The sequence below is a fragment of the Myxine glutinosa genome, chromosome 1 (genome assembly GCF_964187855.1).
Source record: "Myxine glutinosa chromosome 1, kmMyxGlut1.1, whole genome shotgun sequence".
NCBI lineage: Eukaryota > Metazoa > Chordata > Myxini > Myxiniformes > Myxinidae > Myxine > Myxine glutinosa.
Window position 1 is genome coordinate 219941719 of NC_136261.1, and position 27593 is coordinate 219969311.

Consider the following 27593-nt stretch of genomic DNA (forward strand, 5'->3'; position numbering starts at 1 on the left):
CGAGCGCAGGGTAACCAGAGTGCAAGTATTGCATGATCCTCTCTAATTAAAGATATTTTACTTGTACAAACAAACAAGCGTAATAATTGACCAGAGGGGAACTAATTAGACAAAATTATAATCAAATGTATGACCCAGGTCAAAATACAATTGACCAAAAACACATTTCAATACCCACCAAAAAACATGTTACATACAAGAATCACAGAAAGAAAGAACAAGTACAAGTAGCATTGAAATCAGTGTTTCGGTGTAGCACATTATGAGTTTATGAACGAGCAATACAACATAAAACAGTAGAATAATGTGACGTGCTTAAGGGCGTTTTCTAAAAATAAAAAATAAAGCACATTTTAAAAACAATTGCAAAAAAAGAAACAATGCAATAGATGAAACATCAATAAACACACTTTAAAATGAAATAGTTATTACCTAAGTGCCAATAATTCTGGATGCAGAGGTTAAGCCCAGCTGTCCTGTCTGCTAGCATTGCCTTGTCAGTTGCGAAGAGGAGACCATTATGTCCTGGTATATAATCGCCAAATATGTCCCTGCTCTAATATACATAATAATCATCAATATATTGACGTAAAACCCCTATTGGTCTAACATTAGCATTCCCTGCTTATCCTAATATATTGATTAATAAGGCAATTGTGTGTGTGTTCATGTGTGTGTGTGCATCTGAAAATAATAGAAAAAAAACAAAACATGGATGGGCCAATGTCCACCAAAAAAATTCACAAGTGCTGAGGGTACCCAGGGCCAGTTCATGGGCACATCCCACCTCTCTCTGCCCCCCCCCCCCCCTCGGGGGAACCTTACAATTTTCTCTTGTACACGTGGCACAGTGCAAGTTGTTTACTGACCCCTGGTGGAGATGACGGGGATTACTAGCCAGAGCACAAAATATATTTTCCCCATTTCCCACAATATCCCCCCCTTCCCTCCCCCTTTCACCCTCTCCTCCGCTCCTCCAGGCTGTTCCTGGAGGGAGTGGGGGTGTTTTTAGTTCATTAAAAACAAAGTGCGTGAAGGAATTATGCAAGGATTTTCCAAGGAAGTCTGATGCCTGACCCCTATTAAATCCTTACCCTGAAACTAGGCATTCCCGTGTCTACCCCTACACTCCTTCTTACCTGATCTCCCCTTTCTTCACCTTTTCACCCACTCTACCTTTTAACTCCACCTTCCCACAAATGTAATATTAAGGTAACATATGTCTCCCTCCACTTTCCTCTAAAAACAATGAATTTATGGATGAACTATTATTAACACAACAGATCATGTGAGATAGAAGGTCAACAAACTCCTTTTTACAGGTGTGAATATACGTGGCATGTAAATATCAAAGTTGTAACCACACGCTGTGTACCAGCAACTGTCAAAAATGCCACAGGTGTTATTCTGGCATCTAAAAATAACCGAATATGCATTTTATTTCCATTTTCAATTGGCTTTTATTGTCATTTTTTATTATTAAAAACGTTTTCTACTGGGTTTTATTTTCTTCCCCATTTTAAATAGAGATGAAATTAAATATGAAGGGCGATGAAGACACGTTATTGTAACGAGATACAATTGTTGGAGAAATGCGCAACCGTTAAAAATCTAACAAACATGATTATGAATCATTACACGCCTGGTGTGGGATTAACTGTTAAGGTGGCTTAGTTAACATCTTAGGGTCTTGAGTTTGAGCTCCTAATCGTGCCGTTGAATAACATTAGGTGGGTTGACTCATCCTGTCATCCTTCCGAGGTCGGAAAAATGAGTAACAACTTATTGAAAACAGGGGCACTGCATCAGCGGCACAGCAGCACTCTCAATAATGATGCAACTAGCAGCCGCAGGCTACAAACAAAACAAGATGGTATTCATAGAATACTTACCCTGCGCAGTCAACTTGTTGCGAGCCAACTCTTCTGTTTTTGAACATTTTTTTCTTTGATCCAATATGGCTGTCAGTCCCCATCAGTGATAACATCATAAATTTATATTCTCTAATATAATTTTGCATAGATCACGCTCAATACATTTCAAACTTATCAGACTAAGCGTTGTCCCTGTCGAATTATGACGTCATAATTATGGCACCAATGACATTAGCATTGACATGACGATGACGATGACGACGTCATCGTTAACAACACTTATTCCCCATATGGAGTTCTTTACAAAGAGCCATGTTTCCATTTTTTCCATGCAGTGGTTTTGGAGATATAGAATTGTAACGTTTTTAGGTTTTTCCAGGATGGCGCCTGTACCACATGACCTATGACGTCAGGATTATCATTATAATATTCTACATGACGAGGCGCTCCTATGGTGAAAATTTAGTGCCCATCAGACCAACAGTTGCTGAGAAAAAAAATTCACAATGATCGGATGTGTTGTACTTGTCGAATTATGACGTCATAACGAAGGTACAGATGACATCATCATTAACATATCTTATTCCACAAGGGGAGTGCTTGACAATGAGCCATGTTTCAATTTTTTCCATGGAGCAGTTTCGTAGATATAGAGGTGTAACTTTTTCGATATTTTTCCAAGATGGCGTCTGTACCACGTGACATATGACGTTATAATTATCATTAAAAAATTATACAGGAGGAGCTGCACATATTCTGAAAATTTCGTGTCCATCGGTCCAACAGTTGCAGAGGATTTTTTGTTTTATTCATATTGATCAGATCAAGCATTGTACTTGTCGAATTATGACGTCATAATTAAGGCACCGATGACATCACCATCAACATGTCTTATTCCCCATGGTGAGTACTTGACAAATTTTTTTTTTTTTTTGTATACAGAGTCGAGGCTCGTGGAAGAGCTAACATTTATCAAACAAACAAATCAAACAAACAAGCAAACAAAGTATATAAAAAGGGGAGCGGTCGACAAGATGGGGAGAGAAGGGGAGGAAGCACACAAACACAACATTTGAGGGCAGGGACATCGGGAGATGTGTGGGAGGCAGAGGGCCTGGGGGGAGGCAGGATAGGTATAAAACGCAAGGACACCAAGGACTTCCAGGAAAGAAGACAAAAGTCACCTCAAAAAAGTGGATTTGGGGTGAAATTAGCGGGGGTACAAAAGATCAAGGTTTTGGATTGGGGAAGATAAGAGATGGTGGTGAACAGCCGTTTTAAAGACCTGGAGGGAGGAGTGGGATTGAAGAGAGTGAGGGAGTTTGTTCCAGAGGCGGGAGAAAAGAGGAATGAAGAAGTGAAGGTGAGCAGAGAGTCTTGATTTTGGCAGTTTAACCATAAGAGGGTTGCAGGCAGATCTTGTGCGACCTGCAGGAATATTTGGGGGACAGAGCCCAGAGAGAGCTGGGGGAGCAAGGCCGGAGAGGAGTCGGTAGAAGACGGAAAGACCACCAACCTGCCTGCGGTGAGTAAGTGAAAGGCCCTCGGAGATAGCGTCATCGCGGGAGATTCCAACGATTCTGAACGCTTTGGTTTCAACAGCGTGAAGACGAGCTAGGTGTGAGGCAGGAGCACCAGCCCAGAGGGGAGAGCAGTATTCCATTGAGCTGCGGATGAAAGCCTTGTATGTGGTGAGGAGCTCAGGTGTGCCAAGGAAGGACTTCTCACGATGGAGGATGCCCAGTCAGCGACTGGCTTTGGAGGCCAGCTTGGAAATGTGGTTTTCGCAGGAAAGATCATGGCAGATAGTGAGACCCAAAAGCTTGAGTGACAGAACTTCTTGGAGAGGATTATTCAGAAAGTAGATGGGAGGGTTGTCCAGTCGGTCTTTTCGGAGAGACATCGTAAGAGTGTGAGATTTGTCAGGATTGAAAGACATGTTCCACTTGTTTGCCCAGTCTGTGATTTTGTCCAGGTCTGCAGAGAGTGAGGAGGCTGCAGACTGCCGATCTGAGGGATGAGGAATGGAGCGGCAGAGAGTGGAGTCATCAGCAAAGTGATAGAGAGGATTTTCAAGAGAGTCAGAGAGATCATTGATGAAGACCAGAAAAAGCACAGGGCCCAGAACACTGCCTTGGGGAACTCCAGCCTTAACAGGAAGAGGAGATGAGAGAAACCCATTCAGGGCCACACGTTGACTACGGCGAGAGAGGCAGGCCGCCAGCCATGCGTGGAGATTTCCATGGATACCAAAGGAGGAGAGTTTGGTGAGTAGAGCGGGGTGCCAGACCGTATCGAAGGCACGTGATATGTCGAAGGAGACAGCTCTAATTTCCTGTTTGGCATTGAGGACCTCCATCCATTGTTGAGACAGCAGAAGCAGCATGTCCAGAGTAGAGTGACCTGGTCTGAAACCAAATTGATGATCAGAGATCAAGCCATTGGAGAAGAGGCATGATTTCATATCCGAAGCAATGATGGATTCCATGACTTTGCTGATAATTGGGAGAAGGCTGATTGGTCTGTAGTTGTAAGGATCTGTTTTTGCACCTTTTTTGTGCAAAGCGGTGATGATGGCTGATTTCCAAGCAGATGGCAGTTGACCTTGAGCAAAAGAGAGGGTGAAGAGAACAGCGAGAGGGAGTGAAAGAGCGGAAGAACAGGATTTTAGGACCCGTGGGCTGATGCCGTCAGGTCCAGTTGCAGAATCAGAGTCGAGGGTTGACAGAAACTTTTCCACCTTGTCAGGAGGAAAGGACACGGAGTCCAGGAGCAGCTGAGTACGACTGGGTACGGTGGGTACAGAGAGGGATGGGTTTGGGACACAAGATTTAGAGGCAAACACAGAGTTGAGGCATTCAGCTTTTTCACGTGCGGAGTCAGCTGTGTAGCCGTTTGAGGTAAGGGAGGGGATGGAGGGGGAACAAACACCAGAAACAGATTTGACCAGACGCCACCAGGATTTGGAAGAGGGAGAAAGATAAGAGAGTTCGGTCTTGAGAACGGAGAGATATTGTTTCCTAGCTCTCCTGAGGGTGGACACACACTTGTTTCGGGCTTTGTGAAAGGAAATGAGATTTCCTTCCGTTGGATTTGCTTTCCAGGAGACGAAGGCAAGTTGTTCCTGGGCAACAGCCTCACCACAAGATTCCGTGTACCATGGACGGGAGGAAGGTTATGACAACTGAAGATGAGATGGGATAAATCTGTGCATGAGAGAGAGCAATTTACTTTGGAAGAATTCCCAGGATGAGTTGATGTCAGAGGTGGTAGAGATGGGAGACCAGTCCAGATGATTGATGGCTGCTTGAAGACCGTGCCAGTTGGCCTGAGTGAAATGCCAGTCTCGTCGACGCTGAGGTGGCTCCCTGAGAATGGTCAGAGAGATGTCCACTTTAACAAGCACATGATCAGATGAGCCGATTGGAGCAGAAGAAGAGCAGCAGACATTTTCAGGGAAGTTAGTCATAACCAAGTCCAGAAGAGAAGATGCTCCGTTGACTGAGATCCGGGTCGGGAAATTGACAGATTGTGTCAGTCCCAGTGAGTCGCAGAAGTCCTTTGCTGAGGAGCCATGGCTGGTGAGAGAGGTACCCACACCCAGCCAACTGGCATGGTGACAATTGAAATCACCACATATGAGGAAATAAGTTGAGACAATGAGAAATAAGACAATGAGCCATGTTTCAATGTTTTCCATTGAGTGGTTTTGGAGATATAGATGTGTAATATTTTTTCAAGATGGCGGCCGTACCACGTGACCTATGACGTCATAATTATGAATAAAAAAATTCTACAGGCGGAGGCGCTTCTCTGGTAAAATTTCATGTCAATCGAACCAACGGTTGCCGAGAAAATGAATTTTAAAAATGCAGACACTTACAGCACACATATGTACCCGCATGCTTAACCCCACTTTTCGCTTCGCGAGTGCAGGATAACAATAAGAAATCAATCATTATAAAATGAATATGTTTCTTACGAATTACACATGTGCGACATGGTGGAAGATCTGTCCATGATTGGTTTTAGTTTTGAAATGTTTCTCGGGTACTTATGAACACCTCAACCAATACAGTAAATTGAAAGTGACCATCTCAGGTCCACACGTGGTGTGTAGGTGAACTGCCTGTTGATGTACAAGTGATGCATGAATATTGAATAAGCATTCCCAGACCAACGAGTGGTACATCCATTCAGGATGTGGTGAGATATCCCAAGAGCCAACAGAGCCAAGGGTGCTCCGGAAATACCTCACGTCTCTACCGGCGAGGGTACTACTTTAGTTACGGTCAGATAGTCGACGAGTTTCCACCCCTGCTCAAGACACATGGATAAGGTCAACACATTTGAGGAGCAAACATCAGAATACTGTTAAAACAGTAGAGGGAATACCAAACAACAGACAGATTAATCCCCAGACAGTCAACCGCTTATGGGAATATATGGGCTATGCCCAATGTGGACCCACCATACGACCATTATTGACCAGATGTCATCAACAAGCAAGACTCCAGTGGTGTCGACAACATCGACGTCATCTCCTTCACTGATGGAGAAGTGTCATCCTTACAGATGAGTCCCACTTCACGTGTCCCATTCAGATGGGCGTCAACGTGTCCATCTTCACAATGAGCGCTATGCTCAAGCATGTGTGGTTGAAAGGAATTGCTTCAGAGGTGGCTCGGTAATGGTGTGGGGTGGGCTAACAGCACACCATCGAACACCAAAGCTCGTCTTGCGAGGGAATCTGATGGCAATCAGATATCGGGATGAGATTCTGGCACCTGTGGTTGTTCCGTTTCTCCAGCGTCATGGTCATGGCATCATCTACAAACAGGATAACACTCACCCTCGCACTCCCCGTGATGTTCACCAGTTTATGAACCAACAGAAAATTTCTCTGCTTCCATGTTCTGCAAATTTCCCAGATTTATACCCAATAGAGCGCATCTGGGATGAGATGGAACCAGGGTCGAGGACGTGATCCCACAAGCCTACCCCCCCCCCCCCCGCCTGTTTGATTTCCTCATTGAGGCCCAGGTGCACAGCTGTAATCGCTGCAGGAGGACATACCCGTTACTGAGTTTGGGACTTCGGCCGGTGACTTTCATTGAAATTGCCACAGTATTCAGACTTTTATGACATTTTGTGAACATGTTTGGGCAGTGATACGACGAAATGGTTGTTTCTTCAGTCTGGCTTTGTTTGTTTTCTTCTAAAAATAGTCTAAAAATAAAGAATTTATATCCATGGATAGTTTCCTTTTTGGGGGTGAGTATATTATATTATATTATATTATATTATATTATATTATATGCAAACCATTTGCAGAGCAGAACACATGTACCCAAGTCATGACATGAAGATTCCATAATTATTGCCACAAATTCCTCTTTTTAAACTTATTAATCATCAATTATGCTGTTCGATTTCCATTCCTGATGAAAAAATGACATTATAAGACGAGAGCACTTCTTACGTATTTATACTACAGGTGAGCCGCTTGTGTGTGTGTGTCGCCATTTTTGTCAGAGATGGCTGAACGGATTTTCATCAAACTTTCAGACGTTCATCACTGATTGCCATGGAGTGTTTTAGGCAAAAGAGATTGAAAAAGAAGGATTTTTTTTTTTAATTGGATTTTTGGGGATTTTTTCTTTTAATTGCTCTATCGTGAGTGTCGGGAAGTGTTTTAGGCCCCCATACAAAACAGACTGGGCCACGCTGGTTACCCCTGCTAGTAATTAATAATTAGGAGACCATGAGCAAATCAACAGTGTGCATGGGATGCATGGTGCAACAATATCCTTTGAAGCAAAATGTACAGAGGGATATAAAACAGGTTTTAACATATTGTAGGATAATGTACGAAACTAGTCATCACCAGACACCATTTTTGGCTCATCAAAATAAAGCTTTACCTTATCATCGCCAAAAAACCCAAAATGCGTACAGATACCACAAATGTTGCTGTTAAGTTTCCTTGTTGTGAGATGGAAACACAGGGGCAATACCCCTGGCACTCACCTGGTAGAATAAACAGTATACTGCACTGACTAAAGGTATTTTAAACCAATTTCAATGGTTGCTAGAAGACAGGGCAGCATGTAGAATCATACGAACATAATCATAAGATTTTAAACCAACAAACAAAAAAATACTTATTTTGGAGGGCAACCCCCCAGCACGTCCCACCCCGTGTACATCCTCAGACCCCAATTTTTCCAATGCATTGAACAAACATTGGTACATCACGGATGATGAAGGTTGTGGTGAAGTTTCATCAAAATTGTGTGTGTAGGTTCTGAGAAAAAAGCAAATACCTATTTTGGGGCACAACCCCCCCCCCGAGCCCCCATAGACCACCTCAGACCCCGATTTTTTTTAATGCCAGGAACAAACTTTGGTACAACACAAGTGATTAAGGTTGTGGTCAAGTTTCATCAGAATTGCATGCGTAGTTTCTGAGAAGAAAGAAAATACCTATTTTGGGGGGCAACCTCCCATAGACCCCCAAAGGGGCAGATTTTTTTTAATGGCGTGAACAAACTTTGGTACATCATGTGTGGTGAATGTTGCGGTAAAGTTTCATCAAAATCATGTGTGTAGTTTCAGAGAAGAAAGCAAATATTTATTTTGGGGGGTCAAACCTGGACCCACTTTGACCCCCCGTAAACCCACAAAGGGGTAGATTTTTTTTAATGCAGTGAACAAACTTGTCACAACACAACTAATGTGTTGGTCGCAATCCCATCAGCGGTTTCGGAGAACAAGTTTCAAGTGTTTACGGATGGACGGACGATGCGCCATCACATAAGCTCCCCTGAACATTGTTCCAGGTGAGCTAATAATACAAAGACAAAAATGATACATTACCAGTTTTCTTATGGTAAATAATATTTATTATTTATGGTAAATAAATAATAATGAATGAATGAGTGAATGAGTGAATGAATGGGTTACGGTTATTTCCATTATTACGGTAACCCATTGGGGTTATTAACCGTAACCCATTCATTCACTCATTCACTCATTCATTCATTCTGCCTTTATATGTCATTTATATAAATACTAGCGGGGTCACCCGTGGGAATCCCACGGGCATGGATGTGTGTGACATTTCGACATATTGAGTTATATGCTGCACATTCATTTTTACAAAATGGTTACTGGCAAGTCATCAGATCCAGAAATGGTGTGAATTTAGTTATTTCACATAATATGTGACCCCTCACTCCTCTCCACCTGACACTCTCCTGTCTCCACCTGACACTCTCCTGTCTCCACCTGACACTCTCCTCTCTCCACCTAGCACTCCTCTCCTCTCCAAACCCTCACATCCCTCTCCTTTCCAATCCCTCACCTCTCCAATCCCTCACACTCCTCTCCTCTGCAATCCTTCACACGCCTCTCCAATCGCGCCTCACACTCCTCTCCAATCGCGCCTCACACTCCTCTCCAATCGTGCCTCACACTCCTCTCCAATCGTGCCTCACACTCCCCTCCAATCACTCCTCTCCAATCGTGCCTCACACTCCTCTCCAATCACGCCTCACACTCCTCTCCAATCGTGCCTCACACTCCTCTCCAATCGCGCCTCACACTCCTCTCCAATCGCGCCTCACTCGCCTCTCCAATCGGCTTTCCCCGTCTCGTTTCTCTCCTTTTTCTCCCGTCTCGTTCTTTTTCTTGCTCCAAATCGGCCCGTCGGAATCGGAAATCGGCCCGTCTCGCCCGTCGGCCCGTCGGAATCGGAAATCGGCCCGTCTTGCTTTTGTGCTTGTGCGTAAATAAATTGTGTTCATGACACCATTTCTGGTGTTGGGCTAGCGGCTAGGGTGCCGGCTTAGGATCCTGGGTTCGAATCTCGGTCGATCGCCGAATTAATGCCAGGGGGGTTGACTCAGCCTGTCATCCTTCCGAGGTCGGCTAATTGAGTACCAGTTCACTGGTAATTCCCTGTTTGTCGTTGAAGGCGGCAAAAAGGGTTGGCGTCAGGAAGGGCATCCGGCCGTAAAACATTGCTTCAAAAAGGGGACAAAAAAACAACAACTACCACGGTCCCCGAAAAGGCCAACCCCCGCTTTGCGGGGAAAAATGGCCTCTAAACGGTGGTTTTTACACCATTTCTGGATCTGATGACTTGCCAGTAACCATTTTGTAAAAATGAATGTGCAGCATCTAACTCAATATGTCGAAATGTCACACACATCCATGCCCGTGGGATTCCCACGGGTGACCCCGCAAGTTTGCATTGACGTTCGTCGATGGACTCGTTCGCCCGTCTCATTCGTTTTCTTGCTGCATCCTGTTCAAGTCTGCGTTCTTCATCGATCGTCTCAATCATTTTGGAAATAGAAGTTTCCACGCAGCGCATGAATTGTCACGATCCTCAAGAGGAATTTGTCTCGTAATCATCAAATGATAAATGGCAAGTAAATTATATTGTGGAAAATTAAAGATTTCAAATAAACCTATTTAAAGTGTATTCGCACATAACTAATTTTAAAAAACGAAGAAATATCTCTCGGTAATTTCCTGAAACATATTTTACTTCCGGCTAATAATGTTGAATTAAATAAAAACGAAGAAATATATGTCGGCATCATTGTTGACGTTTTTGTGACGACTGTCATCAAACGAAAAAGTAATATATCTTAACGGAAAAGCAAAAGCGAATTTTTAATATATATCGACACGTTGCCGTCGGTGTCATGTTGGGCGGTGTATGATACACCATGACGCGATTTTTAAAAATATATCTCTGCATTTTCCCGCGTGTGTGGAATGTTCTCAATTATTGCTGACACCGAGTCCAAAACCATCGATAAAAATGAAATCATATGGTGAGTTAGATTGGAGATAAAGGCGTGAGAGAGACTCAGTGGCCTTGAAGTTGAAGTTACAGGCGTTTGAGAATTCATTTCGTTCTATAAACGGCAACTTTCATTGGATTTCCTTCCCGTTTTTTTTCAACCGAGTCGAAAACTATGTTAGCGACTGTGAAAAATGAAATGATATATCGAATTTTTAATATGTATCGACACGTTGCCGTCGGTGTCATGTTAGGCGGTGTATGATACACCATGACGCGATTTTAAAAAATATATCTGCATTTTCCCGCGTGTGTGGAATGTTCTCAATTATTGCTGACACCGACTCTAAAACCATCGATAAAAATGAAATCATATGGTGAGTTAGATTGGAGATAAAGGCGTGAGAGAGACTCAATGGCCTTGAAGTTACAGGCATTTGAGAATTCATTTCGTTCTATAAACGGCAACTTTCATCGGATTTTCTTCTCGTTTTTTTTCAACCGAGTCTAAAACTATGTTAGCGACTGTGAAAAATGAAATGATATATCGAATTTAAAATAGATATCGACACATTGCCGTCGGTGTCATGTTGGGCGGTGTATGATACACCATGACGCGATTTTAAAAAATATATCTCTGCATTTTCCCGCGTGTGTGGAATGTTTGTGGAAAATTAAAGATTTCAAATAAACCTATTTAAAGTGTATGCGCACATAACTAATAAAAAAAACGAAGAAATATCTCTCGGTAATTTCCTGAAACATATTTTACTTCCGGCTAATATGTTGAATGAAATAAAAACGAAGAAATATATGTCGGCATCATTGTTGACGTTTTTGTGACGACTATCATCAAACGAAATAGTAATATATCATAACGGAAAAGCAAAAGCGAATTTTAAATATATATCGACACATTGCCGGCGGTGTCATGTTGGGCGGTGTATGATACACCATGACGCGATTTTAAAAAATATATCTCTGCATTTTCCCGCGTGTGTGGATTGTTCTCAATTATTGCTGACACCGAGTCTAAAAGTAAAACCATCGATAAAAATGAAATCATATGGTGAGTTAGATTGGAGATAAAGGCGTGAGAGAGACTCAATGGCCTTGAAGTTACAGGCCTTTGAGAATTCATTTCGTTCTATAAACGGCAACTTTCATCGGATTTTCTTCCCGTTTTTTTTCAACCGAGTCTAAAACTATGTTAGCGACTGTGAAAAATGAAATGATTTATCGAATTTGATTTGAAATAAAACTGGGGGAGAGCAAGACACCACGGGCCTACAAAACAGGACTCAAAGCTATGCGAGTTAATAAAATGGTGGATATTTGTTTATAGCCACTCCCAGAATGGGTGGAGCTATGGGTGGAGCTACTCTGCAAACCGAGTAAGCCACACCCCGGACAGACACCCAACAGATAGACAGACAGACAGACAGAATCATCTACGGCTATTATAATATAGATATAAATAAATATATAAATATATTATATGAATATAAATGGTATATGAATATATGCTTGTGTGTTTATGTATGTATGTATCTCTATATTTGTATATGCACGTGCACCAACTGTAACATGAACGATAACTGTAAGCTGCGCTTTACTTCCGCTGAACTTGGGGACGGTGAGTGAGCTTTACCGTGGCTCTTCCTTTTGTATGCATTTTCTACACATATCACACATCTTACACACATGTCACTATACATACTTGTCTGATATGCATGCCTGTTGTTTCTGTAGACACAGAAGAAGACCTTTGTTGGTCGAAAGCTTGTCGAAAATTAAAGATCGACCGTCCGGAAGCGTCTGATTTAATCTCCCGATTATATATATACCACACATGACAATATATATATATATATATTGTTGCGGATATGGGATTTGGATCCATCCATATCCGCTTGTAAATATTCCCCTATTTCCCCAATACTTCCCAACTATCCCCAATCCCCCATTCCCTAGTCCCATTTTCTGTAAACAACACTCTGTAGCCCCGATCTTCCCCTATTTCCCCCCTTAAATGTCGTGCCCAGGTCCACCGCATCTCACGTAGACAACTATAGGACATCTTGCTAGTTATTCTTAGTCTATGTCAGTTAAGGACTCGTTTCCATTAATTCTGACTCTTCGTTGCACCAGAATGTGATTGTATGGCACCGTTAGAAAGTTTAGGACCTCCCAATACCTCCCCGCAGCTCTTCCTCATGGTACAACAACAACTACAACAACAGCGGCGGCGACGCGGGGAGTGTGCGTCCTCACTCCGGCTTGGTTAGCCGCCATTGAACATGTGCTCCGACGGGGTTACCACGCAGGGGCTCGCTGTCAGCTCCTCGTCAAGGGCGGAGCCCGGTAACCCCCCGCACCCAATAGAAGTGGCGGGCCGATTCCATCTGGGGCGGAGCTAACGAGCCGAGGGCGTGTCACTCCCCGCTGGACATGCGCAGGAAGAGGGAGGTGACGTCAGATGCGCCCCCAGCTTGGAGAGAGAAGACGCCACCTCCGAGCGCTGAAATATACCTCCCCGCATCTCTGGACCGGACCGTTTGATTCTGCCCCTGCGCCAAGGTGCACCTTGAGCTATCGACTGCCTGCCCTTCCCTGCCATCAATCCCCGTGTAAGTCAGTCTTGTCCCGTTTGTCTGTGGTCTGTCGGGAATTAAGATAAGACTGTGTCTAAGTGCCCATCTTGCTGTGCTTTACCTCTTACCGTGTAATCTACCCGTTTCTGCATCACCAATTATATCCTCCTCCGGAGGTCTTGAGAACTGTACCCCTTGTGTCGTTACATTAATCCCAGCCGTTGTGTCCTTTCCTTCATTGATTTAGCATAGCGCGATTTGGCCAACGTTCGAGTGGAATCGGGCGGGATAGGGTTCTAATCGGGGAGTACCTGTGCGGACGCGGTAATACCAAACCGCTCGGTAAACTAACATCTAAAACCGCGTCTGTAACAATTGGTTGTCAGGAGTTGGATTCGGACCTGGGACTAAATTTGTTAGGCCCAAATTTTGGAACACCAATTGTACTATTAGAGTAACAATTGGTGTCGAGGAGTGAGATCGGACCCGAAGCGCGCTGCACGCGCTCGAAATTATTAACGGCGAAATTTGATTTTGGTTTACAAAAATAAAAACCCGAATTTTGAAAGTCGCGCTATGGCGGATCAAGACGGCTGGGTGCCGGTAGAGGAGAGTGAGGCAGGGTCGATCCAGGACCAAATTGAGGGACATGAGGAGAGCGAAGCAGTGAGGGTGGCAGGTTCGCAAAATGGCGCCTCGCACATGGCCACGGCGACCGCGCCCGCGACCGTAGCAGCGCCATCGGTGGATTTGAACCTTTTTATGATGCAAATGAAGGCCCTTATGGAAAAGAATAGTGAGCAATTGGGAGACCAAATTAGAGGTTTGAAAAGCAGTATGGGACAAATGGGGAACCGGATGGATGCTCAGAGTGAGCAATTGGGGGTAATGAGGGACGAAGCGAGGGGGTACCGGTGAGGGATTAGACAAGAAATTAGAGGGGTTAGACAATGGGATAGAAGGGGTGAAACATGGGTTAATGGGGGTGGAAAATAGAATGGCTGCCCAGGAGAATCAGATAGAGGGAGTGAAAAATGGGTTAGAGGGGTTAGAAAACAGTATGGAAGGCAAATTGAGGGACATGAGGGACCAAGCGGAAAGGGAAGTTAAACAAATGGGGCAGCAGATAGAGGGGGTCAGAATGGGGGTAGAAACCAAACTGGATGCTCACAGGGAGGAAATGGAGCAGATGAGGGTGGCATCTGGGCAGGAGATGCAAGTGATGGGAGAAGAGATCAGAAGAGGTGTGAGTGAGGAGGTCGGAGGAGTGCGCGAGGAGGTGAGGCACTGTAAGGAGCGCATGGAGAAGGAGGTGAGAAAGGGGACTGTAAAATTGCAAGGTGGTATAGAGGAGTTGACGATGGGAGTAGAACAACTGACAGTGGGACAAAAGGAGTTGGGGGACCAGGTAAAGAAGAACACAGCGGTAATAGAGGGTTTAAAATCGACACAGAAGGAGATGAAAAAGGACGTAGGGGTAATTAAAAAAGAGTGTCAGACGGTACATGAGGACCTGACGAGGAAAATGGACAAGGTGGTAGAGGTGATGGAGGTTAAAGAGCGGGAGGTGCGGGAGCACATAGAAAAAAATAAAGTGGAGTTAGAGGAAGAACTTAAAGGGGCGCACGAGGAGATGAAGGAGGTGAAGCAGAAATTAGAAGAAGTGGAAGAAGGGGTGAGCGAAATTAAGAAGCGACGGAGAGAGGATAAGAAAGAGATAAAAGAGGAGATAAAAGAATTGGTCCAAAGTCTGTGTTCGGATCGTGATGATGTGCTCATTAACCGGATGAGGGATTCGCAGGTGATGGAGGAGAAGCGAAGAGGAAGAGGACCCGGTGTAAGTGGTGACCAATATGGTCGTGCGTATGATGCGCCAGGTGATTTAAGAAGCTTGGGGGTCGAGATGGACCCGGGTGTTCGTGAGAGGCCGTTGGTGAAGTGTGCGACAGGTCTGGTGTGCGAAAAAGGAGGTGTGTGAGAAAGTCCGATTCAGGGGTGTGTGAGGAAAAAGTGCATGCCAAGGAGTGAGGGTGCTGTCGAGAGTGAGTCAGTCGTAGTGCGTGTGCGAGGGAGCACATGGAAGCGCGTAGTGAGGAGTGTTACGGAGGGTGTAAAGGGAGAATGCACGCCTGTGGTGAGTGTTACAGAGGATGTAACGGGAGAGGGTGTGCGAGAAAGATGTGTGACGGACAGGTGCATGGGGAAAGAGTGCGCTGTCAAAAGTAAGGAAGAGTGTACACCTGTGGTGAGTGTTACAGAGGGTGTAACGGGAGAGTGTGCGCGAGAAAGGTGTGTAACGGACAGGTGCATGAGGAAAGAGTGCGCTGTCGAGAGTAAGGGTGAGTGCGCTGTCAAGAGTGGAGGTGAGAGTAGTAAGAGTGCCACAGAGTGTGAGTTGGTTGTGACAGGTGAGAAAGGAAGCACACCTGGAATGGTAGAGCGTGTGTGGGAATGCACGCTGGAATTGGTAGTGAGGGACGTGGTTGGGTGTGCGAGTGAGAGCACACCTGTGATTGTCACAGAGGAGGTGACCGAGGAAGGGGCGCGAAGAGGTGTGTTGGTGAGGTGTGCGACCAACGAATGTGTGCCAAAGTGTTCGGTGGTCAGGTGTGTGACCAAGGCTGGGAGTGGAATGAGTGTACCTGGGTGTGTTAGAGAAGGTACGACGAGGAGCATGAAAACGGCTGGATGTATGAGCAAGAAAGGGGTAGCGTATGCATGTAAGCATGCAGGTGAAGCATCGACGGTAACCGGGTTAGAGGTTAGAACGACTTATAGCCGAATCGGGCCCTCGGTGCGTGCCGGGCTTCGCGTGCCGCGAGAACCAGCGGGGATCCGAGCCACGGCGGGTTCGAAAGGACCGCCGTACGCGATCCACGCTGGGCCTCGCTTTGAACGGCCGCGTCCGTGCTCCACTAGGCGGAGCGGGCAGCCCGATAGGAAGGGTCGTCATGGCGACCACTTTTTGTTGAGGCATTCCGGCAGGTCGAGATCGGGCCATGGGATGGCTCCGTGCCGAGATGGTGCGTGGGGTCTCGGGCCGGGTAAACCTCCTTCCCTGCACCGAATGCGGGACGTATCCAGCCGCTGGCACCAAACAACCCGCATTCATGGCTTGGCAGTACGAAGCCGAGCTTTAGAAGTTAATTGGCGCACCGAGAGGCATTAGTGAGTAGACTGTGTGATGAGGTTAGTGTTGTGGACCCAAAATTAGAAAAAAACAAAATTTGATGATTGGCAAAGGATTGGCAGTAATGATTGGCAGATGATGAGTAGTGATTGGCAAATTTTTAATTTGTTGAAATTTGATGTGCAAAATTGGTAGTGGGAGATGCCCGAGGTGGTGGGATGGCAACTCTGTCATCCCTCACAAAGTGGGGCAAATGCGCACTAGTTTATGGGGGTGTATGGCAGTGAAAACTAGCCCGGGTGGGTTAGGATATTGATAGGGCCCTAGAAGATGACATTAGGTAACGTTAAGTTTAGTTAGGGACTGATACCTGTAGTGGGGACGCAGGTAGATTAGTATGGATGATGATGACGAGGGAGCGCAATAGTTTAAAGGGACGACTGGGAAGCGCAAGTTTCAGAGAGGAGTAGTTAGATGAGATGATGCTGTGTGAGAACTGGACAGGTGTGTGGAGCAGTGTATGAGTAGTGAGTGTTGTGGATCAGCGCGAATCCGCTTGGGGAGAGAAGTGTGCAGGTGGCACCAGGTGTGAGAGCACAGATGTGCATGTACAGGTGGTGTGGAGAGAGTTGGAGTAGGTGGTACGGAGTGGTGTGCATGGTGCGAAGGTGTGAATGGGGGAAGAGTGGACCCCCTTTTCACGAGTACCCGGGGCGGGTAGTGTAAGTGTTAGGTAGAGGGTATAGGTAAATTGTGGTTGGATATTGGCATTTGTGGTGCGGTTGCAGAATGGTATTGTGGATGGGTGCATTAGTGTTGTGGAAATGGCTGGGCGTGTAGCCTGTTAGTGTGTGTAGTTGGTTTGGGCACTCCACCACTGTGAGGATGTCGGCCAGGTGAGGCCACAGGTGGGCTCTGGGAGCCGTTAGTGTCAGTGGGTGCCTGAGGATCCCGGGTGTGGATCGGGCAGCCCGTGCCAGAGAGGGCACTGAGGGGGTGAGAGTGCGAGAGGGCCTTCCCCAGTTAGTTAGGTTAGGGTGAGGAGCAGGTAAGCTCGGGTGGCAACTACAGTGGTGGAGGTGTGCAGGTGGGTAGACCTGCTGGGAGAGCTACACTTCACAGCCCAGAAATTGTGCGAGGGCACCGGGAGATGAATCGGGGGAGTGGGACCCCAAATTGAGAGGCACCACAGATTGGTCAATGGGAATTGGTTTTTAGAACCCATAGTGTAAGTGGGCCAATGGTTTGGCAGGAGAAAGACCCCGGGTAATGTAAAGTTGTTAAAGTCATTTAGGAAGTAGTTAGGATTGATGAACCTGTCGCACCATACGCAGCCACTTACCTGAGGTGATGATGATGACTCCACACCTGTGTTCCTTTGTTCTGTGTTGCAGGAAATGAGAATTGCTGTTGGATTTGTGAGACGCATCACGACGTGGATGAGACATTGGGGTGATTCCATCTCTCCCTCCTTAGGAGGGACTGATGATGAATTGGTGATGGCAAATTTTGATGTTGAATTGGAAATGGCAAATTTGATTGGTTAGGAGGGAGAGAAGACGAATTTGGTTTATGGGAGGAACGGGGGAAGACAGTAGGGACGTTTGTTGATGTGTAAAGTAGATGTTTATGGGTAGTGTTGTGTTTTGTGGATACAGTAAGGGGTAAGGGAGGGGCAATGTAGGTTACCTGGTGGGGGGGGGGGGCGTACGGTAGGAACTTACCTGTCTCACCTGGTTCCCATGTGCCCCCAGTGTGCATTACCTTGTATTGCGTGCACTTTTGCGCCCTTACCACCTTACTCAATTGTCTTCTTTTGTCTCCCACCTCCGAGGATCTAGCTTTGGGGCAGAGAGAGAGGAGAGAGAGGTGCTGGCTCCGCAGTTGTGGGCCTGTACTTTCGCTGCTTGCTGCCTGGATCGATACACCATATGGACCGCAATTTTTGTGGCCGCCCACCATGGACCGCAGTTCTTTTGCGGGCAAGCACCACCCGTTGATGGACCTATGGGTCAACGTGGCACCTATGCCATACAGGTGAACCACTTTTAGTTGGCCCCCTGACGGCCACAATCCAGAAATGGACGCGGTTGGCGCCTTTCTTTATTTTCTAAGGAAGCTAGAAGGCCAAGTGCTTCAAGAAGGCAAGACCAGCGGCAGAACATCGGCCGGCTGCGACACCACCGGTGATTATTGAACACTTTAGTGGTGCACCGGATGGTGCTGACTGTGTTATGGGGTGGTGCTTTTGGTGCTTGGACGGGGTGCTATGCACATTATTAAAGGCCGTAGGGCCACAGGGCACTCGTGGGTTGGTGTATCGATGCTGGCATGCGTGCTCTCTCTCTATGCATAACATCTGCATGTGTTCCTCAAAGAACAGGTCCTGGATCGTAGTGTAAATATCAGGTAGTCTTGTATAAATGATGCTCCCTACCGGCTGTATGTTTAGTTTGAGGATTCTTTCCGCGATTCGGTTATCCTGTGGGTGTGTTTCTGTGAGGAGAAGGGTGCAACGTCGCAGGGGGACATATTTACTCATTTGTGAACATCTGTAAAACTGTCGCACTCAGGGTTGAGTTAATAGTAGAGGGAACTACATCTAAGTGCCACACTAAAGTAAGTAAAAATTTATCGGGTCGGGACGCCCCGAGGTAGAGAAGGGTGCAATGTTGCGGATATGGGATTTGGATCCATCCATATCCGCTTGTAAATATTCCCCTATTTCCCCAATACTTCCCAACTATCCCCAATCCCCCATTCCCTAGTCCCATTTTCTGTAAACAACACTCTGTAGCCCCGATCTTCCCCTATTTCCCCCCTTAAATGTCGTGCCCAGGTCCACCGCATCTCACGTAGACAACTATAGGACATCTTGCTAGTTATTCTTAGTCTATGTCAGTTAAGGACTCGTTTCCATTAATTCTGACTCTTCGTTGCACCATAATGTGATTGTATGGCACCGTTAGAAAGTTTAGGACCTCCCAATACCTCCCCGCAGCTCTTCCTCATGGTACAACAACAACTACAACAACAGCGGCGGCGGCGCGGGGAGTGTGCGTCCTCACTCCGGCTTGGTTAGCCGCCATTGAACATGTGCTCCGACGGGGTTACCACGCAGGGGCTCGCTGTCAGCTCCTCGTCAAGGGCGGAGCCCGGTAACCCCCCGCACCCAATAGAAGTGGCGGACCGATTCCATCTGGGGCGGAGCTAACGAGCCGAGGGCGTGTCACTCCCCGTTGGACATGCGCAGGAAGAGGGAGGTGACGTCAGATGCGCCCCCAGCTTGGAGAGAGAAGACGCCACCTCCGAGCGCTGAAATATACCTCCCCGCATCTCTGGACCGGACCGTTTGATTCTGCCCCTGAGCCAAGGTGCACCTTGAGCTATCGACTGCCTGCCCTTCCCTGCCATCAATCCCCGTGTAAGTCAGTCTTGTCCCGTTTGTCTGTGGTCTGTCAGGAATAAGATAAGACTGTGTCTAAGTGCCCATCTTGCTGTGCTTTACCTCTTACCGTGTAATCTACCCGTTTCTGCATCACCAATTATATCCTCCTCCGGAGGTCTTGAGAACTGTACCCCTTGTGTCGTTACATTAATCCCAGCCGTTGTGTCCTTTCCTTCATTGATTTAGCATAGCGCGATTTGGCCAACGTTCGAGTGGAATCGGGCGGGATAGGGTTCTAATCGGGGAGTACCTGTGCGGACGCGGTAATACCAAACCGCTCGGTAAACTAACATCTAAAACCGCGTCTGTAACAATATATATATATATATATATATATATATATATATATATATATATATATATATATATATATATATATATTGTCGTGGTGTTCTGCCTGACTTATGGGTTGCAGCTGCCTGATTACATGCAATAATTCCATCAGAGGCTAACGCCATCGGCTACGCATTAGTAACAATAAACATCGCCCTTCTCTCTACCGTTTCATTAATTTTTCTGAAATACTAAACTCTGTATACACTTTAATGAGGCACCATGTATATATGTATGTATGTATGTATGTATGTATGTATGTATATTGTTACGTTATGGTCGGAGAGGGCACGACCGAGAGGGGGCCGAGATGGTCAACCGAATCCCCACTCCTGACAACAATTTATTGCGGTAAGGAGGTCGAGATGGTACGAGGGATGAACCTTCCAATCGAACCCTCACTTTCCCACACCTTTTGGAATGCCGAGCGGTTTAGCACGGTGTGGAAAAGCGGCCTCACCCCAACAAGATTTATGGACCCGATTCGAGCCAAATTCGGTTTCGGATGGTGCCAGGCCAATTAGTGAAAAGGACGTACCGCACAGGTCGGAAGTAAAGAACAAACTGTACAGCCTTTTATTTGTACAAGGCACCGAGCAAGAGACAAAGATTTACCTTAACAAGTCTTACCTATCAATAAACCCCGACTGGTACCTTCACACTCTGACACACACACACACACTCTCAGGGACAAAAGGCACTGGTTAATGGGCCGTACCGATGTCCGTGCTGGGGTTCCTCGCTCATGACCACGTGGTCTAGTGTTGCAGTGGCTCGATCCTCAATGTGAGACGTGCAGCCTGGATAAGGTAAATTCAGCGCAGGTGAGACGAGCTGCCACGCAGGCAGACAACTTCAGCGCAAAAGATTAGCGCAGACGCTTGGTGTTGATGAGGAACAAAGGCCAAGCACGTGTCGTGCGAGATACGAAAAGGCAAACGAGTCCAGGTGTGTCCTCCGTGAAAGGTCCCAAACGCAAGAGAGATCGTGTCGTCCACGAGGCAAAAAGAACAGAGCAGGAGGACATGGTGAAAGGGCAAGAGCGCAGATGTGTTCTCCACGTGGCGAAATCCCAGTGAAAAGAGAATCCAGGTGTGTCCTCGCTGAAATCCCGGGTAAAAGAGAAAGAGCTTGCAATCTGCGTGGGCTAATATCAGGACTGCCCACGCCTTCGAAATGTTCAGAGCCTCCCATTGGCTGGGCTGGCCGCATCATGGAGACGGGTTGTCCCGCCCCCTTACTGGTCACGTGGGCCTGTACTTCTGGCCACGCCTCTCTGCACATCTTATTGGCCACGCCTCCCTGTACATCCGGTGTTATGGCTCCTCCCAGCGACACGAAGGCTTGACATTCTGCCTAAACTTCAACGCATATTGGCTTTGATTGCCACAGTGCCACACAATGGGAAGGGGATAATCTGTACATTCAATAGAAAATAACTAACTAATGCAGGCTACATGTTGTCGTGCAATTTAACTATAGGGAGTTTGCCTTTATGGCACAACTGCAACACTACCCCCTTTTCTCACCAACACTCGACCCGAGTCGTCCACACGGAGCGGCTGGGGTGAGCTGGCATTCATTTAAACATTACTTTTAGTGTGACATGTAGATGTGATTCCCCTAACATTTTAAACTATAATCCCAGTGCGTGCGACATTTTTAATGATTTTTTTTTTTAAATTAACATTTAAATGTACATTTTAAAACTAAATATGTCCCTCCTAATGCATTGAGAAACTACCTAAACAGATTCACACCCACAACCTTATACTGTTGTGTTCACGTATTGCCGGAATTTTGAAATTAAACACATAACTGGTGGGCAACATTCTTACATTTTACACTAAAACACCATTTATTTTACAAAAAACAAAACTATGACCCAGGACCTGGACTTGAGGAATAAAACTTGGAGAACTTGTTGCTGGCGGCATCTTCTGTCTTCTTGCCTTGGTAGGCGGGCTAACAAAAACCTGCTGGCCCTGACCGGCATACAGGCCATTTGAATATCAGGGCCATCTAAATCTTCACAATTGCACACATGGATCACTTTCTTTATTCACGAGCAGGGCCACTTGAAACGTGGTCCAAATTTTGCATCGGGCGTCAGTGCCACTCAACCGGTGATCCATGTGTGTGTGGTGTCAGTGCCACCCAACAGGTGGTCCATAAGGTGATGGATGATGGATGTCAGCAAGATGCGGCGACGGCAAGGTGAGTCCTCATGACAGTCCTGGATCGGGCCAGAAGAAAAGACGCAACGAGCAAAAAGGAAAAGACACGGTGGCACATGCAAAACACAGGTATGACAAGCGGGTGAGAGGAACGCCGGCAGAGTGAAGTCGAGCCTGGCCCTACCCGTTCGTGCCCCCCACCGTCAACTACACTACCCTAGCCCTCCTTGCATTTACAATTCGTCTCTACGTCTTGTCTCCCATTTCCCCTCTCTATTCCAAATTCGTCCCCAACTCTCCCCAGGTTCTCCCAGGAAGGAAAGGCGGAAATGAACACAATGTTTCGTACTCACGTCGTGATGCATCTTACCAATCAAACATTGAGCCCCGTGGTGCGAAATCCATCCCCTTGTGGATTGTTGTGGATGGTGCGAAAGGGTCTTCACAAAATCCTAACTACTCTGACATCATTTACACATTTTAATCTCCCCGGGGTTGTACCCTGCCAATCGGCCTTCTTTAAACTATGTGGTTCTAAGAACCAGAATTCCCATTGCCCACACTGTGGTGCCCTCCGAATTTGGGTCTAAACCCATAAATTTTTCCATCTGTGCCCTTGCACAATTTCGGGGCTGTGTCGTGTGGCTCTACTAGCAGGTCTATCTACCTGCGCTGCTCCGTTCACTGTAGCTGCCCTCCTGAGCTTGCCTGCTCCTTAAAACTACCCTACCTGGGGAAGGCCCTCCCTGGCGCTTACCCCCTCTGATGCCCACCCTGGCATTGGGCAACCCGGGTCCCTTTCCTGGATCCTCGGGCCCCATTCACTAACCTAACTGGCTCCCTGAGCCTACCTGCGGCCTTACCTGGCCGACGAGCTCCCAGTGACGGAGTGCCCCAAATAACTATTTCTACCAGTAAGCCACATGCCCAGCCATTCCACCGCTTCCTGCACCTCACAAAACAAAAACTATTTCCACAAACAGCACCACAGGTGTCAATATCTAGGTAATTTACCTGTACCCTCTATCTAACTTTAAACTACCCCCGCCGGGTCTTCGTGAATGGGTTCCACTCCCCCCATTCAATCCTTCGCACCATGCATTCCACACCATGCATTCCACACCATTTATTTGCACACCACTTTTTCTCACACCAACTATTTTCACACCATTTATTCTCACACCAACTAATTCCACATCACTCATTTGCACACCACTATTCCATTGATTCTCACACACACAGCATCATCTATCTAACTGATTTCCCTTATCACTCGTGCTTCCCCATCGTCCCTTTACACGATGCACACCCTTTGTTAGCAACCAGCTAAACTCTCTATGTCCCCTTTACTGTTCAATGTAACTACTTAAATCTCAGTCCCTATGGTCTCTCTGGATCCCTATCATTATCCTAGCCCTCCCTCAGCTTGTGCTTCGGTGCCCACATGGAGCAACCATTGCTGGACCCTCCATGGGCCTAACAATGCTATCCTCCTAAACTAGTGCTCATGGGCCCCCTCGTGCAAGGAATGGTCACACTACCATTCCCCCACGTGGGGGGCACATACTTCCCCCAGTCCTCTAAACTACGAGCCCCCATTCATGGAGGTACCTTGTCGCGGCTCGGCCTCGAAGGGCCGAGCGATCCATGCGGGTGGTTTGTCGCCTGTATGGGATGTCCGGCAGGCATTGACGATCTGAGGGGGGAAGGATTGATGGGCCCAGGTGCCGGGCTCCATCCCTGCACGGGGCCCTTAGGTCCCACGCACGATGACCCAACTCGCCACGGTCAGAGCACCTCACCCGGTACGGTGCATGTCTTCAACACTTCGAACCTCCCCCCGAACCCCGCCGACTGCTCCTGCCGCGGTACGGCACCAACAATACCGTGCGGGTGCCGGAGATACGAATCGCGCATGCCGGTCCTTGTAAGACCGACGCAGCACCACTTCCCTCTGGTCCCCACGGTGCACCACTCGTCGGGGGCTTGCGTGCGCTACTCGTCTCTCTCTGAGCACTACCCCGGTCGGCGTCGATGCCTGAGATGGTCGATTACCCCTCGCATCCCATTCCATACTCGCACACCCCAGCGCATACACACCTTTCACACCCTCCATCATTGCACACACCAGTGCGCACTCTCTCTCCACACTCTGTAATCGCACACACCGGTGCGCACACTTCTTTCACACACTCTGTACTCGTACTTGCACACACCGGTGTGCACACTTCTTTCACACACTCCGTAATCACGCACACTTTCTCCACACACTCCGTCTCAGTCTCACCCCTCACAATGGGCCCTTCACGAACCCCCGGGTCTGGCCTTTCTCCCAACCCCTCCAAGCACCCGCTCGCACCAAACACATTTCCGATATCCCTACTCACCTCGGGACTCACCTCTTCCCGGCTCTCTTCATGAACCTGCAAACTTTCTATTTGATCAACCGGAATTTCATCACTGTCCGAACACCACTCTTGCACACATTCCCGCAATTCCTTCCGTAACTCATTCTCTGTCTCTCCTTCTGTCTTTTTAATTTCCATTATTTCTTCTTTCACCTCCTCCAGCTTCTGTTTCCCCTCTGTTATTTCCCGTTGCGCCCCTACTATTTCCTGCTGCGCCCCCAAAATTTCCTCTTCCAACTCGACCTTCGTCGGTTCCTCTACATCCCGCGTCACTACTTCCATAGCCCCAGTCAGTTTGGCCAAACTCTCCTTCAACCCTCGCTTGACGTGCATCTCACTCCGCTTTACCTCGTCGCGCACACCCGCGACCTCCTCGCGCACACCCGTGACCTCCTCACCCATCCTCTTCATACCGCAGCTTGATTCCTCGCCCATCGTCTTCATATTGCCGCTTGATTCCTCCCTCATGGTGTCCATCCGATCACCCAATTTGTTCATTTCCCTGGTTGATTTCTCACTCATCTTTTCCATATCCACCTTAAAGCATGCTCTGATTTGAGTCATGAATAACTCCATGTTAAAACCCGCTTGCACAGCCGGCCCGGCCTCCACATGCGAAGCGCCGCCATTGTCCTCACTCCCCCCTGTGCCGTGATTAACTCCAAGGTCAATCCGTTCGTTTATGTCCTGGGCCATTAATTCCTCATCATTCTCTACATTCTCTATACCCACCGGAACCTGTATGTCTTGGCCCGACATCATCCGAATTTAATTTCAATTTTGTTTTAAATTTGTTTTCAACTAAATTTGCACTCGCTCCTAATTTCGCAGCACGTGAAACGTACTGCAGGTCCAATCCCACTCCTGGACACCAATTTGTTACGTGTACGGGCGCAGAGGGCACGACCGAGAGGGGGCCGAGATGGTCGACCGAATCCCCACTCCTGACAACAATTTGTTACGGGAAGGAGGTCGAGATGGGACGAGGGATGAACCCTCCGATCGAACCCTCACTTTCCCACACCTTTTGGAATGCCGAGCGGTTTAGCATGGTGTGGAAAAGCGGCCTTACCCCAACAAGATTTATGGACCTGATTCGAGCATTCGGTTTCGGATGGTGCCAGGCCAATTAGTGAAAAGGACGTACTGCACAGGTTGGAAGTAAAGAACAAAAATGTACAGCCTTTTATTTGTACAAGGCACAGAGCAAGAGACAAAGATTTACCGTAACAGTCTTACCGATCAATAAACCCCGACTGGTACCTTCACACTCTGACACACAAACACACTCTCAGGGACCAAATGCACTGGTTAATGGGCCGTACCGATATCCGTGCTGGGGTTCCTCGCTCGTGACCACGTGGTCTGGTGTTGCAGTGGCTCGATCCTCAATGTGAGACGTGCAGCCGATGTCCGTGCTGGGGTTCCACGCTCGTGACCACGTGGTCTGGTGTTGCAGTGGCTTGATCCTCGATGTGAGACGTGCAGCCTGGATAAGGTAAATTCAGCGCAGGTGAGACGAGCTGCCATGCAGGCAGACAACTTCAGCGCAAAAGATTAGCGCAGACGCTTGATGTTGATGAGGAACAAAGGCCAAGCACGTGTCGGGCGAGATATGAAAAGGCAAACGAGTCCAGGTGTGTCCTCTGTGAAAGGTCCCAAACGCAAGAGAGATCGTGTCGTCCACGAGGCAAAAAGAGAACAGGGCAGGAGGACGTGGCGAAAGGAATGCAATAGCGGAGGAACAGAGCAAAGATCGTGGCGTGGTGAAATCCAGGTAAAAGAGAGCTCAGGTGTGTCCTCGCTGAAGTCCCGGGTGAAAAGAGAAAGAGCTTGCGATCTGTGTGGGCTAATATCAGGACTGCCAACGCCCTTCGAAATGTTCAGAGCCTCCCATTGGCTGGGGCTTGCCGCATCATGGAGACGGGTTGTCCCACCAACCTTACTGGTCATGTGGGCCAGTACTTCGGGCCACGCCTCTCTGCACATCTTAACGGCCACGCCTCCCTGTCCATCCGGTGTTATGGCTCCTCCCAGCGACACGAAGGCTTGACATTCTGCCTAAACTTCAACGCATATTGGCTTTGATTGCTACACAATGGGAAGGGGCTAATCTGTACATTCAGTAGAAAATAACTAACTAATGCAGGCTACATGTTGTCGTGCAATTTAACTATAGGGAGTTTTCCTTAATGCCACAACTGCAACAATATATATCTCTATATATAAAGGAGGAGTGTCTGTGTGTGTGTGTGTGTGTGTGTGTGTGTGTGTGTGTGTGTGTGTGTGTGTGTGTGTCTGTCTGGATGTCCGCTTATAACTCAAGAACTACACATCGGAGAAAAGTTTTAGACACAGATTCGGAATCAGCATAAAATCCTGGTGGTTATAGGCTACGTTTTATTTTAATATCAATGGTTTAAAAAACCGCACCAGCTGCAATTCCATGGTGTAGTTTGTGGCGGCGCTATTGCCCCTTTCCGATCCCGCGGTTGCGCGTCCGTACAGTATACTGTACATACATATTTATATATTTTCAATGTGCTTTTTATTGTATTTTAAATTGTTTTTTAGCTTCTTTTATTGTTAATTTATGTACTATTGTATTTATTTTAAATATATTTTTAAGGAAAACATGTTTTCACGTCCGTAGGAGTGACGTAAAGTCGCACATAATGACAAAATGCGCGCCATTTTTTCGCGCCAAGAACGAATAAACGGTAGTTGAGATTTTATTCGAATTCGAATTCCATTAAATTTCAACTGTTGGAAACAATAATTATTTCAACTGTTGGAAATTGAAATAATTAT

The 27593-nt window shown here is 47.0% G+C and overlaps 1 protein-coding gene across 4 annotated transcripts in view; it reads right to left on the reverse strand.

The window, feature by feature from the left end:
- The window catches only part of KLHL24 (kelch like family member 24), an 87123-nt gene that overhangs the window by 50544 nt on the left and 8986 nt on the right, over positions 1-27593 (reverse strand). Inside the window, exon 2 of one of the 4 annotated variants that reach the window (XM_068100064.2) lies at positions 6346-6704. The exons of the other annotated variants lie outside the window; for them this stretch is intronic. The gene's annotated coding sequence lies outside the window, so the exon portion shown is untranslated. The remainder of the gene's footprint in view (positions 1-6345; positions 6705-27593) is intronic. 4 annotated transcript variants of the gene reach the window in all.